Source organism: Mustela erminea, chromosome 8, assembly GCF_009829155.1.
Source record: "Mustela erminea isolate mMusErm1 chromosome 8, mMusErm1.Pri, whole genome shotgun sequence".
NCBI lineage: Eukaryota > Metazoa > Chordata > Mammalia > Carnivora > Mustelidae > Mustela > Mustela erminea.
Window position 1 is genome coordinate 77,994,191 of NC_045621.1, and position 5,422 is coordinate 77,999,612.

The window sequence follows — 5,422 nt, forward strand, 5'->3', positions numbered from 1 at the left end:
GTGGTGCTGTAATAATATGTGTGATAGTTATACTTGTAGTGAGCATAGCATACAGCATACATTACTAATGTAACATTGTGTGTCAGCTTTATTTCAATTGAGAAAACGGAGGATTAGATGAAAAGGATGTAAAGAGGGAAACTACATGGTAGGGCTGCGCCATGACGATTTATGGAAAACTAAAATTATAATCTAACACATTTCCCAGAGATGGAATATGAGACCATATGACCTTTGGGAATGACTGAAAGGTCAAGTCCCTGAGTTGCCTCCATGTTTGACTATAGTTCAATTCTGATTTCAGTTTATATATCTTTATAAGCCTATCTTCCCAGACATTCCCCCCTCCTTGAGGTAATGAGTTCCTTATAGCCAAAAGAATTAACCAGAAACAAATGAAATTATTGTCATTGAGACCTTCCTCCTTGAGCTGGATATAAATACACTCCATCTCCCACTCCCGCTCTGTGCATGCAGTCAGTGTGCGCTGTGCACAGGGATCTGACAGGCAGCCATTATCCATTCGTGGAATGTCATGCTCTTACTGCTTTCCCCTGGACAACTGGGAATTGGGAATTGTAGAACTGTCAACATTTAAACATGGCCCAGATCTCCTTAAAGTGCCTATGTGAGGAATGTATGGTATCTTTGCATTTAATGGGTGAGCTAAGTATTTCTGGATTGAATTGAATTGCATGTGTATTTCCTAATTAGCTTTTCCTGTGCAAGGAAAACACTACCAGCTGAGATAGCTGTGGGGGTAGTTGAGGGGAAAATGCCCTACTGTGTCCCTATCTTGGCCTTAACCTTCACTTTTGTGCCTTGCTTGCTTGAAAGGTATGAGCCCATATAGCTCAAGACACTTGGAATTGTTTAGAGAAAGGTGTTGTCTTCTACTAAGCTATGCTCTAGGATGTTGACTTGCTGTCTCCTCCTTCCTGTCTCCTGACATTCCCTGGCTCTTCCTTGGGGCTGGTGCTGTGATGTTATTATGTAATAAAGGTATATTCATTTGGTCTTTGTCTCTGTTCCTCACACAGAGCTCCTAAAGCCCTTGTGATTTCCTAAGAGATACGAATATCTTTCTGTGCTAATGATCTGACTGGTGGTTTCAATTTCCTAGATAGCTGCACGATGGAGGCTGGTCGCCAAGGAATGTTTAGAAGGTCAGAACTTTCAGTCCCACCCCCTGACCTCTAGGGAGGGAAAAGAGTGGGTGGCTGAGTTAATCACCAATGGTTAGTGATTTAATCAAGCATGCCTAAGTAATGAAACCTCCTTAAAAACTGTAAACAACAGGGTTCAGGGAGAGTCCGGGTTGATAAACACACACACACATGCCAGGGAGGTGGCCCATTCCACCTTCAGCAGGACAGAAGTTCTGAGCTCTGTACCTTTCTGGACTTTGCCCAATGTACTTCTTCATCTGGCTATTTATTTTTCTCCCTTGTAGTATCTTTCCTAATAAACTGGTAAGTGTAAGTAAGTGTTTCTCTGACTTTTGTGAGCCATTCTAGCAATTAATCATAGTTAGGAAATGATTATGGGAACTGCCAATTCAGTAGTCAAGTTGGACAGAAGTGTGGGTATCCTGGGGACCCATTAGTTGCAGCTGTCATCTGAAGTGGGACAGTCTTGTGGGACTGAGAGTTGAACAATTACTCCAGGTAGTTAGTGTTAGAGTTGAATTAAATGATAGGACACCTACTTGGTGTTCAGAGAGTTAGAAAATTGATTGATCTCCACCCCCAGTTTGGTGTCAGAAGTAATGTGAATAGAGAAGCAGTTTTCCTTTAATAGTAAATATTTATAATACATATTATAAAATATTTATAATGTATTATTTATGACAATAAATATACTTAGGCACATGGCAGATAGTACTGAACATGAAGAGTAAATCAGGTAGTGATTATATAATGAACAATTTTATTAAATACAGTTTCATTCAACCTTGTGATTTTTCTTGTTTTTTTTTTTTTTTAAATTTGGGGGTAACCCATTTTCTAGGTACATTTATTTATGGAGAGAGGCACCTTGTAAATATGTATGAGGATATAAATAATGCCCTTTGTACTTTATCTCATTTAATCCTTCTAAGAATACTACAGGTAAGTATTTTATGGATGAAGAAATTGAAGCTTAGGCTCATTAATGAACATTGCCCAAGGTCTGCTAAGAGACAGATCTGAACCCATACCTGATTTATTTCAAAACCTGTAATCTTCCCAACTTGAGGTAAAGATAATGGGAATACAAATGAATTATTCTATTATTAGTCTGAAGTGCCTTTAAAACTTCCATTTAGTTCTTTTCTTTATTTTGTAAAATTGATACAAAATTTAAAAATGCATCTTCAACAACATCATTTCATTTCTTTAAAAAAATAAAAAAATAAAAAAAACCAAACTCCTGAACTTGGAGGCATTGGCTGAGTAACTGCAGGTTTCTGAGGGCATAACTCATTGTTCCTTATCAGGTGGTAGAAAGGATTTTTTCTATTGCCTTGGCTCGAAGTAATTGCATATCTATCTATTTATCTGAGCAATTAATCAGAGACCTAAGTAATCAAAGCAGCAGCCAGGATTCCCATGCTGGACTTTCATGCTACATTGAACCATTCTCAGCACTTTAAATGATTTCTTACCCAAGCAGTACAAAACCACATGAATCATATGACCAAGTACTAGCTATAGTAGGGGATGATTTACCCATCCCAAAGAATGCATTTCAGATGACTTTGCAGGAAATATAAAGAAAATGATTACAGTAAAGATATTTTTAAACTGAAAAGCTTTCAATGTTTATATTCCTAGAATGACACTACTTGTGGGCTTTACATTTATAGTCTAAACATTATGTTTTATAGAAGCAATAGGTGTAATATTCAATTAATTTAATAAAAAAGAAAGTTTCTGTGAAACATCTTTGTTTAAAAATGTTGCATTTTTACATAGCTCAGAATCTATATCATGGGCGTTTTTCTAAGTTTTCTGAGAATGGGTAGGAAAAAATGGACAGACCTATCTATGGCTTCCACTAATCAAGACACAAAAAACAGAACTGCCTCTGACCAAAACATTGAATGGCAGGTTTATGTTGAATGAGAAACTGTTTTCATAAGATTCAAAATCAATTACAACATTAACTAGTAATGAAAATTTCAATTACTGTTGAGCTGCCTAAAGCATCTCTCAAAACAAAATTGAGGCTCAAGGAACTTGAATTTTCGAAGCTGGGTGCAAAGCTTGAAAGACTTCCATAAGGCTTTTTCTTATAAGTATATGCTGTTAGTTCTGCACAATGATTTATAAAAGTCAGTGGGAGAATATAACATAAAAATCAGGAGTTTTGCTTTCTCTTGAAAAAAAATTGTGGCACGTGGGGCCTTTCTGTTGAGGTGTGTGCTTTCCAGTTTTCCTCATTCTCTTCCACCTAAAGTGTGTACAGATTCTCCTCCACAGCAGACTTAATTCACTTAACACTACCTGTCTAGTCTGGTAGGCATTTCAACCCACATTCAAAGGCCTGCTTCCTGGTAGTTCCCAGCACATGTGGCCATATGTGACTTTTGTCTTTTGAGACACTTTCTCAGTGTTCCAGAGATGATGATTATTACATTTGCAGTTTGGCCTCATTATTATTTTTATTTAAACTCAATTAGCCAACATATAGAGCATCCTTAGCTTCACATGCTGAGTTCAGTAATTCCTCAGATGCATGTAATACCCAGTGTTCATCACATCATGTGCCCTCTTTAATACTATCACCCAATTACCCCGTCCTCCCACCCACGTCTCCTCCAGCAACCCTCAGTTTAGAAAGCGTCTTTCAACTAACATCTTCTTTTAGGAAGATAGAAACATTTTCAAATGTATGTGTGAAAGCACAAGGAAAGTGGCAATTTGGCCCTATGATTAACAGTTCTCAGAGACTTTTTTTTAAATCATCTGGGCCTTTAAAATGAAAAAGCAACTGGCATGAAGAAAACAGAAAATAAAAAATAGGGATATTAAAATTATGAAAATTGGTAGCATTATTTGTTCTGAGGTATTTATGTGTTAAGAAATGTTTGGAACAAACCATAACAAAAAATCCAAGACAATCTCAGTTATATGGAGAAATTAGCTCCTGTAAGGTTGGGAATGCAACAGGAAATTCTATGCTTTAGCATTGTCTTTCTTATCTCTTCGTGTGCTCCCCCGGCCAGTGAATAAGGCCAAAGAAAAACAGAATTCATAGTAATGAGATTCTGAAGTAAAGGTACATCCTCCTACAATTTAGCATGTTAGAACTGGATATAGAAGAGTGTAGAGTGGTCAGGTTTAGCAAATACCATTATAGGTTGCCTCATTAAATTTAAATTTCAGATAAACAACAAATTCTTTCATAGTATAAATATGTTCTATACAGGATTTAGGGTATATACTATGGTCTAAAGGAGTCCCCTCCACCCCCAAATTCAGATGTTGAAATCCTGAAGCCCAGTGTGAGGCATTACAAGGTGGGGCCATCAGGAGATGATTGGATCTTGACAGTAGAGCTCTCACACATGGCATTGAATGCTGTTATAAAAGAGGCTCCATATAGAGGGCACGGATTGCATGGAGCACGGGGTGTGATGCAAAAATAATGAATACTGTTATGCTGGAAATATAAAATAAAAAAAAATAAATAAAAAGAGGCTCCAGAGAGCTAACAAACCTGAGAGGTAGATACTATATTATCTCCTTTTAGTATAGGTAAGGAGGCTGAGTACCAAAAAGAAAATGAATTTGCCCAAATGACGGAAATGGCAGAGCCTAGGTTTGTATTTCAGTGCTGACTTACTAAGTAAGTGGAGTATTAGGTAAATCATAATTATTTATTGAATACTAAGTACTTTATAAATATGTCATATAATTTTTACAGTAGTCTCATGAAGTAGACACTATTACCAGGGATTAAAACATATCTGTATGTTCTTTGTAGGGGTAGAAATTGTTAGAAGCACTTGTAGGAATAGAAGCGCCTTACAAACGACTGCAGTGGTGAGAAGCTCAGAGTATATTACTTTTCGAACATGAGGAATTACACCAAGTTTTATACTTTTAGAGAAAAGAAGGAGAGAGGTGGGAAAAGGAAAAATTTTCAGTTAGCAATAATCGCGCCTCAGATAAACCTCATTGGCTATGATACTGTCGCTGTGCAAAGCTCAGAATTAGAAAAGGGGGAAAGAAACAAACCAAAACAAGTTCGTTTATATGGTAAATGATTTGCAATTTGTATCAGGTACAAATTTATATTCTATCAATATTTCCAATGGCAGTCATGTATGTCTTATGATTCCATATTTATAAAGCTCAAAATATATATAACATAGGTGTTTGTATAGATATACATGTACATACTTACACATATTTATAACATTTTATGTATTTTA

The 5,422-nt window shown here is 36.6% G+C and overlaps 1 non-coding gene across 1 annotated transcript; it reads right to left on the reverse strand.

The window, feature by feature from the left end:
• Positions 1-5,050: 5,050 nt before the first annotated feature.
• LOC116597941 lies at positions 5,051-5,195 on the reverse strand. The gene has a single exon (XR_004288860.1). It is a non-coding gene; the product is annotated as a U4 spliceosomal RNA (small nuclear RNA).
• Positions 5,196-5,422: the final 227 nt, after the last annotated feature.